The sequence below is a fragment of the Pongo abelii genome, chromosome 8 (assembly GCF_028885655.2).
Source record: "Pongo abelii isolate AG06213 chromosome 8, NHGRI_mPonAbe1-v2.0_pri, whole genome shotgun sequence".
In the NCBI taxonomy this organism is placed as follows: domain Eukaryota; kingdom Metazoa; phylum Chordata; class Mammalia; order Primates; family Hominidae; genus Pongo; species Pongo abelii.
Window position 1 is genome coordinate 29,054,815 of NC_071993.2, and position 11,216 is coordinate 29,066,030.

General features: G+C 44.1%; 1 long non-coding RNA gene across 2 annotated transcripts in view; it reads right to left on the reverse strand.

Annotated features, from left to right (window-relative positions):
• LOC112135246 (uncharacterized) overlaps positions 1 to 8,548 on the reverse strand; it is a 74,885-nt gene extending 66,337 nt beyond the window's left edge. For both annotated transcript variants that reach the window (XR_002916547.2, XR_008510352.1), the window contains exon 1: positions 8,442 to 8,548. This is a non-coding gene — a long non-coding RNA (uncharacterized LOC112135246). The remainder of the gene's footprint in view (positions 1 to 8,441) is intronic.
• Between the last annotated feature and the right edge of the window lie 2,668 nt (positions 8,549 to 11,216).

Genomic DNA, 11,216 nt, shown 5'->3' on the forward strand with positions numbered 1-11,216 from the left:
TTTTTGAAACAGGGTCTGACTCTGTCACCCAGGCTGGAGTGCAGTGACGTGATCTCAGCTCACTGCTACCTCTACCTCCCAGGTTCAAGCAATTCTTCCACCTCAGCCTCCTGAGTAGCTGGGACTACAGGTGTGTGCCACCACACCCAGCTAATTTTTGTATTTGGTAACAGAGTTTCAATCATGTTGGCCAGGCTGGTCTGGAACTCTTGACCTCAAGTTATCCACCCACCTTGGTCTCCCAAAGTGCTGGGATTACAGGTGTGAGCCACTGTGCCCAGCCCATTCTTTTTCATTCATCTTTTTTTCCCCCCTCTGACTGGATAATTTCAAATGTCCTGTCTTTGAGTTTACTGACTGATCAAGTCTGAAGCTTAACCCCTTTAGCGATTTTTTTTTTGGCGGGGGGACAGAGTCACACTCTGTTGCTCAGGCTGGAGTGCAGTGGTGTGATCTTAGCTAAGTGCAACCTCAAGCTTCTGGGCTCAAGTGATCCTCCTGCCTCAGCCTCCCAAGTAGCCGGGACTATAGGCATGTGCCACCATGTCTGGCTAATTTTTTATTTTTTTTTTGTAGAGATGGCATCTCACTATGTTTCCCAGGCTGATTTTGAAGTCCTGGGCTCAAGTGATCCTCCTGCCTCAGCCTCTCAAAATGCTGGGATTACAGGTGTGAGCCACTGCACCCAGCCCGTTTAGCAAATGTTAGACCCTTCTAGTGAATTTTTCAATTCAGTTACTGTATTCTTAGGCTTCTAAATTTCTATTTGGTTCTTTTTATATTTTCTCTTTGTTAACATTCTCGTCCTTTTCCTGAGCTCATTGAACTTCTTTATGATGGTTATTTTGAATTCTTTCTCAGGTAGTTAATATATCTATGTTTCTTTAAGTTTGGTTTCTGGATACTTATTTTACTCCTTTGCACTTGCCAAATTTCCTTGTTTCCTTATGTGCCTTGTAATCTGTGGTGAGATCTACACATTTGAAAAAAATAAATAAATATAGCCCCCTCTCTGTATTTGCAGACTGACTTTGTACGGAGAAAACAAAATCAACCCAACTAGAGATCCTGTGGGCCTTTCAAACGTTTTCTGGATGTCTATTCTCTGGACTTGTGCATGTAAAATCCCAATTAGAGTGATTTCACTGTTTCTTTTTTCAGAAGCTAGTAATCTCTTGCTTTCTCTGGTGTCTTTCTGTAGCACTGCAGGTTTTCTTGAGCTCCCTTAAGCTGCCCAGCTCTCTTTTGTTCTCAGCAGCCCTAGGCTTCTAGAGTATGCTGAATCTCATCAGCATGTCAAGTCAATGAGACAGAAACTAGTTCCTCAAGCAGCCCCCTCAAAAACCAGAATGTTGGATGTATACTCTACTCTTCTCCCTATTCCTTCCCCCTTCACCGAGAGAGGCCACTGAGCTGTATCAGTCTCTGTCTGCTGCACTGCAGGTCTTCTGGGGCAGCAGCAAACCACTTAGCTCTCTTTTGTTCTCAGTAACCCCTGGGTACCTAAAGTATGCCTAAAGTCATATCAGCATTCCAAGACACGTGAAACAAAAACCAGTCCCTTGGGCAGCCCCCTGAAAAGCCAGGATGTTCAATTCAAACTCCATTCTTCTCTCTCTCTACCAACGTAGAAGCTGAGAGTTGGAGATTTTCTTCTGATCACACTACACTGAGCCAGGGGAGGGGCTATAGTGAGTGAGTGCATACCAGTTCAAACCTTAGCTTTGTTCTCAGTGGCTCCCAACCTGGTACCTTTTCCTATCACTTCCTTTTTTTTTTGAGATAGAGTCTTGCGCTGTCACCCAGGCTGGAGTGCAGTGGCGCGATCCTGGCTCACTGCAAACTCCGCCTCCCGGGTTCACGCCATTCTCCTGCCTCAGCCTCCCGAGTAGCTGGGACTACAGGTGCCTGCCATCACGCCCGGCTAATTTTTTGTATTTTTAGTAGAGACGGGGTTTCACCATGTTAGCCAGGATGGTCTCGATCTCCTGACCTCGTGATCCGCCCCGCCTTGGCCTCGCAAAGTGCTGAGATTAAAGGCGTGAGCCACCGCGCCCGGCTCCTATCACTTCTTAAATTCAGACACAACAGAAACAATTTGTTTGGATAGACCCCTGAAAAGTCTAAACACTGACATATATTTCAGTCTTCTCTGTTGCTTCCCAGGCAGAAGCCAGGAGCTCCAACTTTTCTTCTGATCATGCCATGCTAAGCCAGGGATGGGATTATGGAGAGCAACTGCCACATATTTTCCAGTTGGCTTCCATGAGGCTGTTATTGTGCTCACCTGGGGTTCAGAAGCTTCTTAATTAGTTTCTAGATTTCTCACAAAGGAATTGGTCCCTGTAATGCTGTTGAATTGGTGTCTCCATGGGGGTAGAGGGTCTGGGGTTTCCTAGTCTGTAATCTGCTGACATATAAATCTCTGTGTGTGTGTGTGTGTGTGTGTGTGTGTGTGTGTGTGTGTGTGTGTGTGTGTGTGTGTGTGTGTGTGTGTTTTGTTGTTTGTTTTTTGGTTTTTTTTAGACAGGGTTTCACTCTGTCACCTAGGGTGGATTGCAGTGGTGTAATTTCAGCTCACTGCAACCTCTGCCTACCAGGCTCAAGCAATCCTCCCACCTCAGCCTCCTGAGTAGCTGGAATTACAGGCATGCACCACCATGCCCAGCTAATTTTTGTATTTTTTGGTAGAGAGGAGGTTTCACCATGTTGGTCAGGCTGATCTGGAACTCCTGACCTCAAATGATCTGCCCCACCTCGGTCTCACAAAGTGCTGGGATTACAGGTGTGAGCCATTACACCCTGCCAAAATCTCATTGTGATTTTAATTTGCATTTCTCCAATGTCTAATGATGTTGAACAGCTTTTCATGTGCTTGTTTGCCATCAATATGTATGTATATGTGTGTGTATACATGTACGTATATATGTGCGAAATATCCTTCATGTCCTTTACCCATGTTTTAATTGGATTGTTTGCTATTTTACTGTTGAGTTTTGAGAGTTCTTTATATATTCTACATACTAGTCCTTTGCTGGATATGTGATTTGCAAATATTTTCTCCAGTATGTGGCTTTCTTTTCTTCCTTTTAACTGGGCACACTCATGCATCACTTAATGATGGGAATTTGTTCTGAGAAATGCATTGTTGGGTGATTTACTCATTGTGAAAACATCATAGAGTATACTTACACAAATCTAGATGATATAGTCTATGACACTCCTGGGCTACATGATATAGCCTACTGTTCCTAGGCTACAATGCTGTATAGCATGTTACTGTACTAAATAGTGTAGGCAGTTGTAACACAGTAGAATTTGTGTATCTAAACATGTCTAAACATAGAAAAGGTACAGACAAAACATGGTATTATAATCTTATGGCACCACCATAGTATATGTAGTCTATCATTGACTGAAATGTCTTTGTGTGGTGCACGACAGTATTTTACAAAGTAAAAACGTAAATATTTTGGTGAAGTCTAATTTATCAACATTTCTCTTTTTGAATCTTGCTTCTGGTGGCAAGACTTAAGAACGATTTGCTTATCCCTAGATCATGAAGATTTTTTCTTACATTTTTCTCTAAAACGTTTACACTTTTACGTTTCCATTTACGTGCATGATCTATTTTGAGTTAAATTTTGTATGTGGTATAAAACTAGGTCACAGGTCATATTTTTTGCTTCGGGGTGTCCAATTACTCTAGCACCATTTTAAAAGGCTATCTTCCTCCACTGATTTTTCTAATTTTATTTACTATTCATAATTTTTATCTTTCTAGGAACATGACTTATAAAAGTCCTATTTTAAAGTCTTCAAAAAGTGGGGTTTTTAAATTTTAAGCATAGTGAATTCCCCTTTTGATTGTTGATAAATTAAACTAGTACTACTATCAAACAGTTGTATAGCACTTAAGATGCACAAGGCACTCCTCCCAATGCTTTACATCTGTAAATTCATGTAACCCTCACAATTCTATGCAGGAATATCATGCTATCACACTACAATAATACTATAATATTATACTGGTGTGTTTTATTCTGAGTGGTAAAAGTTATTGGAAAATTTTTAGAAGAGTAATGGAATAGTTCTACTAAGTATCTTTAAGAATTTTTAGGCCGGGCACGGTGGCTCACGCCTGTAATCCCAGCACTTTGGGAGGCCAAGGCGGGCAGATCACCTGAGGTCAGGAGTTCGAGACCAGCCTCAACATGGAGAAACCCCGTCTCTACTAAAAATACAAAATTATCCGGGCGTGGTGGTGATGCATGCCTGTAATCCCAGCTACTTGGGAGGCTGAGGCAGGAGAATTGCTTGAACCTGGGAGGCAGAGTTTGCAGTGAGCCGAGATCATGCCATGGCACTCCAGCCTGGGCAACAAGAGCGAAACTCCATCTAAAAAAAAAAAAAAGAATTTTTAACAGACATCTTTAAATATATATAAAAGTAGAGAGGAAAATATAATAAACCCTCATTTATGCATCACCAGCTTCAACAATGATTGCCATTTTGCCCATCTTATTTCACCTGATTTCTCCCTACACACACGTAGTTTTTCTAGAGTAATTAAATTCCAGGTAGTGACTTATTCATTAATACTTCAGTAGGTATCCCTAGAAGATAAAAAGTTTTTTAAAAACCTAGCCACAATAGTCTTATCAGAAAAGCAAAAAATGACTATTTCTTAAAATATTTCCTTAACAAATCTCCAATTCTGGTTCAAATTGCCCCATTGTCTCAAATACATCTTTTTCCAGTTGGTTTGTTCAAATCACTGTATAATCACATTACAGTTTATCCATTTGCTTCTTTCCTATGTCATTTTTTTGTGGAGTAAACTGAGCTTAATACATGTCTTTAAAATTCACTCTGGATAAACAGAACATGGTACCTACATACAATGGAAAATTATCCCACTTTCAAAAGGAAGGAAATTCTGACATATGCTACAACAGAGATGAGTCTTGAGGGCATTATGCTAAGTGAAATAAACAAGTCACAAAAGACAAATATTGTATGATTCCTCTTATTCACGTGAGATACCTGGAGTAGTCAAATTCATAGACACAGAAGGTAGAATAATGGTTGCCAGGAACTAGGGGAGGAGGAATGGGGAGTTAGTGTTTAATGAGTATAGAGTCTCAGTTTTGCAACACAAAAGGGTTTTGAAGATTGGTTGCACAATAATCTGAATGTTCTTAACACTACTGAACTGCCTACTTAAAAATGGTTTAGATGGTAAATTTTATGCTATATATATTTTATCACAATTTTTAAAATTTTAAAACATCACTCTGGCTGGTGTGTAGTGTAGAAGCAGGCTGACCAGCTGGAAGGCTATTGCAGTGCTCCGGGTGAGATGACAGTGGCTTGGATTAGGGTGATAGAGGTGGAGGTGGTTGAGAAGAGATCAGATCTGGGGTCTGTTTTAAAAGTAGAGATAATAGGACCCGCTGACAGATTGGATATTGAGTGTGAGGGAAAAGGACAAATGACAGCAAACTCCTGGGATTTTGGCCCACTCAGCTGCATGACTGACTGTGCCACTGAGTGGAATGAGGAAGCTGGGGGAGAAGGCAGCTACCAGGTGGCAGGTTGATTACATTGGACCTCTTCCATCAGGGAGGGGGCAGAGATTTGTTCCCTTTGGAACAGGCACTTTTCCGGATTTGGATTTGGTTTCCTTGGCCGTTGTCATGCTGCTGCCAGCACTCTCTCTATGGTCGTGCTAGATGGCTTGTAGCCTGTCATAGTCTCCCACACAATATTACTTCTGATGAAGAAACATTTTGCAGAGACAAAGTAAGCCAAGAGGCTAATGCCCATGGGACTCACTGATCTTGTCACGGTGTCCCATCTCCAAAAGCAGGTGGCTCAGGAGAACAGAGGAATGGTCTATTGGCAGCCGGTTCCTGTGCCAGCTGGAGAGATACCTTATAGGGACACAACATATTTTCTGGCCAGTGCTGCTGTTTCTCCTGGAGCCAAGATCCACTTGGCTGGGGAATCCAAGCAACGGAAGCAACGGTATATACCATCACTGACCTACCCCAAACCATTGGCCTCCTTTACCCAAGATTCTGTTTGGGAGATTTTGGTACCCAGAGGATAAATACCTTCATCTGGAGACAAAGCCTTCCAAAAATGACTTCCTGATTGACTCCATATCATAACTATTGTGAATGGTGCTGTAATAAACATGGGAATGCAAATGTTTCCACAACACACTGATTTCATTTCCTTTGGATAGATAACCAGTATTGGGATTGCTGAATACCATGGCAGTCCTTTTTTTTTTAAGACGGAGTCTTGCTCTGTCACCTGGGCTGGAGTGCAGTGGCACGATCTCTGCTCACTGCAAGCTCTGCCTCCTGGGTTCAAGCCATTCTCCTGCCTCAGCCTCCTCAATAGCTGTGATTACAGGCACGTGCCACCAAGCCTGGGTAATTTTTGTATTTTTAGTAGAGAAGGGGTCTCACCATGTTGGTCAGGCTGGTCTCGAACTCCTGACTTTGTGATCCACCTGCCTTGGCCTCCTAAAGTGCTGGGATTACACGCATGAACCACCATGCCTGGCCCCCATGGTAGTTCTATTTTTAATTTTTTGAGGAACCTCTATACTGTTTTCCATATGGCTGTGCTAATCGACATTCCCACCAATAGTGTATAACTGTTCCCCTTTCTTGCTGGGCATGGTGGCCCACGCCTGTAATCCCAGCACTTTGGGAGGCCGAGGTGGGTGGATCACCTGAGGTTAGGAGTTCGAGACCAGTCTGACTAACATGGTGAAACCCCATCTCTACTAAAAATACAAAAAAACTTAGCCAGGTGTAGTGGTGGGCGCCTGTAAACTCAGCTACTTGGGAGGCTGAGGCAGGAGAATCGCTTGAACCTGGGAGGCGGAGGTTGCAGTGAGCCAAGATCACGCCATTGCACTCCAACCTGGGCAACAGAGCGAGACTCTGTCTCAAAAAAAAAAAAAAATTATTCCCCTTTCTCCACATACATGCTAGCATTTTTCTTTTTTTTTTTTTTTTGAGACAGGGTCTCATTCTGTCACCCAGGCTGGAGTGCAGTGGCACAATCACAGCTCACTGCAGCTTCAGCAGCCTAGGCTGAAGCGATCCTCCTACCTCAACCCCTCAAGTAGCTGGAACTACAGGCATGTGCCATCACACCTGGCTAATTTTTAAAGTTTTCATACAGACAAGGTCTTGCTATGTTGCCTAGGCTGGTCTTGAACTCCTGGGCTTGAGTGATCCTCCTGCCTTAATCTCCCATAGTGCTGGGGTTACAGGCATGAGTCACTGCACCTGGTCATTTTTTGTCTTTTTGATAGTAGCCCATCTAACGATGAATGAGTAAAGAAAATGTGATATAGGCTGGACACCACGGCTCATGCCTGTAATCCCAGCACTTTGGGAGGTCAAGGCGGGTGGATCACCTGAGGTCAGGAGTTCAAGATCAGCCTGGCCAAGATGGTGAAACTCTTTCTCTACTAAAAATAAAAAAGTTCCGGGTGTGGTGGCGCATGCCTGTAGTCCCAGCTACTTGGGAGGCTGACTCAGAAGAATCACTTGAACCCAAAGGTGGAGATTGCAGTGAGCTGAGATCATGCCACTGCACTCCAGCCTGGGCAACAGAGCAAGATTCTGTCTCAAAAAAGAAAGAAAGAAAGAAAATGTGATATAAATACACACACACACACACACACACACACACACACACACAATGGAATATTATTCAGCCATAAAACACAATAAAATCCTGCCATTTGCAATAACATGGATGAACCTGGCAGGCATTATGTTGCATGAAATAAACCAGGCACAGGAAGACGAAGACCACATGATCTCACTCATATGTAGAATCTTTAAAAATTGATTTTGTAGGCCGGGCATGGTGGCTCACGCCTGTAATCCCAGCACTTTGGGAGGCCGAGGCGGTTGGATCACGAGGTCAGGAAGATGGAGGCCATCCTGGCTAACACGGTGAAACCCCGTCTCTACTAAACATACAAAAAAAAAAAAAAAATTAGCCAGGCGTAGGTGGTGCACGCCTGTAGTCCCAGCTACTCGGGAGGGTGACGCAGGAGAATGGCGTAAAACCAGGGAGGCGGAGCTTGCAGTGAGCCGAGATCACACCACTGCACTCCAGCCCAGCACTCCAGCCCAGGAGACAGAGTGAGACTCCGTCTCAAAAAAAAAATTGATTTTGTAGAAGTAGAGAGTAGATTAGTAACTACTAGAGGCTGGAGAGACGACAGGGAAGGAGAGAGGGAGAGACCAGGAGACGTTGGTCAATGGGTACAAAGTTACAATTAGATAAGAAAAATAACTTTTTTTGTTATATTACTATTTTAGTCCATTCTCACTCTGCTATAAGGACATACCCAAGACTGGGTAATTTATAAAGAAAAAGAAGTTTAATGGACTCACAGTTTCACATGGCTGGGGAGGCCTCACAATCATGGCGGAAGGTGAAGTAGGAACAAAAGCATGTCGTACATGACGATAGGCAAGAGAGAGTGTATGCAAGGGAACCGCCCTTTATAAAACCATCAGATCTCGTGAGAACTCACTATCACGAGAACACCATGGAAGTAACAGTCCCCATGATTCAATGACCTCCCATAGGGTCCCTCCCACAACACATGGGGATTATGGGAACTACAATTCAAGATGAGATTTGGGTGGGGACACAGCCAAACCATATCAGTTACACAGTAGGGTGACTATCACAAATAACCATGTATTGTACCTTTGACGATAGCTAGAAAGTTTGGAATGTTGTCACCACAAAGAAATGATAAATGTTTAAAGTGATGGATACAGTAATTACCCTGATTTGATCATTATACTATGTCTACATGCATTGAAATATCACATTGCTTCAATACATATATATAATTATTAGGTGTAAATTATCAATTTTTTTTAATGACTGGAATATCCTGTTAGCCAGGCCAGTGAACATTGTGCCAGATTTGCTTTTGCTCAGAAAAGTAAAGAAATGTGATATTCTTGCACCTAATCATTATGGAGCTCTTCACACCCATCATATGTAACCCACATGCCCGAGTCTCAGCGTCTTTGTGTTATATCCAAGTCTTCCAGGCATTACCTTCTGTGACTCCCAGGGCCCAGCCATCCTGCTGCCAGCCTCTTCCTGCCCAGCTCCTCCCTCCTGTTTGACCTCTACTGCCCATGAGGCTGCTCGAAGAAGGGTATCTGCTGCCCTGGCACAAAGTCACCAGTGTCTCTGCCAACAGCCCTTTAATACAATGCCCTCGGCGCCAGAGAGTGCGGGGATCCACCCTCCCACTATCATCTGAGCCCACTGCAAATCTATGGGTTCCTGCAGGTCTCTCAAAGTCTCTCTCAAAAACAGACACTTCTATTTCTTTCCTTTGTTTCTTGCCTGTAAGCAACAATCAAAACGTGAACAAAAACCCCTTTCCACAGGAACTGGCATTGTCTTCATTCAGACAGAGCCACAGCTCCCACCTCCCACATCACAAATCAAGAGAATCACCTCTCATTGGAATGCACAAACCAGAATTCTTTTCATCTGCCTTCCAGTTAGTGGTGATTTCCTGGTTTCTTTAAGAATCTCAGGTGTTAAGGCCAGCATAGTGGCTCACACCTGTAATCCCAGCACTTTGAGAGGCCGAGGCAGGAGGATTGCTTGAGCCCAGGAGTTCAAGACCAGCCTAAGCAACAAAGCGAGACCTCTACCAAAAAAAAAAAAAAAAAAGAATTTCAGATGCTACTTTTTGAGTACAATAGGGCCTATTCTAGCAAACTTCCCAAAATAAACAGCATGGGTATGAATTACTTAGAACTTAAAGTCTGATATACAAGAATTGGAACTTTAATTTTTTGTAATAAATTAATTATTTATATTAAGAAATGTCATCACCACTCACCACCAAACCTTAAGTTGGAGTGAAAATTAAATTTTAGCCAATGCAGGCCATTCTTGGCCAGTTTTATAACTTCTTTCAGCAGTTCCTGTTTTTCCCTCTTCGTTTCCTAGAGCTGCATCTAAACTCTGGGAATGGAGAGTGTGGGACTTGCAACATCTGTGGGAAGAGATGCCTGGTCCCTCGGGCCTCTTCTGTCCCCACCGGCCTCCTCTGAGGCCCCACATCCTCTGAGACAGCCTCTGGCTTGGTTACAGCTCCCTTTAGCCAAGCTCTGGCTTTCTGTGCTGCATCCACACTGTACTCAACCACACCAGGAAATGCTCAGCTACAGCCTGTGCCTCATGGGGTGCACAGGGACCTCAAGGTGGCCCCAGGCCCTTAGGCCCAGACATCCTTTGAGGTCGTCTCTCCTCTCCTGCTCCCAAGCCCTGCTGCATGGGAGGTTCTGAAGACCTGCCGCCTCCCCAGCCACACCCCTCTCTCTCCGATCTCCTCACCTACCTGGGGGTTATTATTAGCCAGTTTGGAGTGTGGAACTACAAGTGCCTCTCCTTCAGGGGATCAAGTGATGCGAGTTAATTCCTCAGCCTGCATGCCCAGCCCTGCCTCTTCATCTCCTCGTTTCTTCTAGGCCTTGGCTGTCTAGCAAGATGGAGAACAGGGGGCAGGCTTAGCCTAGGCTCTTGCAGTTTGCAGCAGTGCCCCACGCACCCACTTTAGCATGTGTATGACGGTCTACCAGTCTACTGTCAAATGTTCCACTTCCCACTGACAAAATCAGGGGAAGCTGCTCTTCCGGAAACTCTTAGAGGTTGTCTCCGAAACAAAACAAAATAAAAACCTCATCCCCTTTAGGATGAGTGCATTTTCCCTCTGGCCATGAATCTGGGAGGCACCTCCAAGGCACAGCAGCTCTGCGGTGGCTCAAGGAATTCGTGGCAGGTTAAAGCCTGGGATCCCTCTACCTGGGTGGTCAGGGCTGGGGTCGCTGATGTGGAGCAACAAGCTACAAGGCTTCTCTCCTTCTGGGACAAATCTTAGTTCACTTTGAAATTCCCAGAAGGGCTTTTATTTTTATTTATTTATTTATTTATTTATTTTTGAGACAGGGTCTCTCTCCGTTCCCCAGGCTAGAGTACAGTGGTGTGATCATGGCTCACTGCAGCCTCGACCTCCCTGGCTCCAGTGATCCTCCCGCCTCAGCCTTCTGAGTAGCTGGGACTACAGGCATGTGCCACCAGACCTGGCTAATTTTTGTATTTTTTGCAGAGAGAGACGGAGGTCT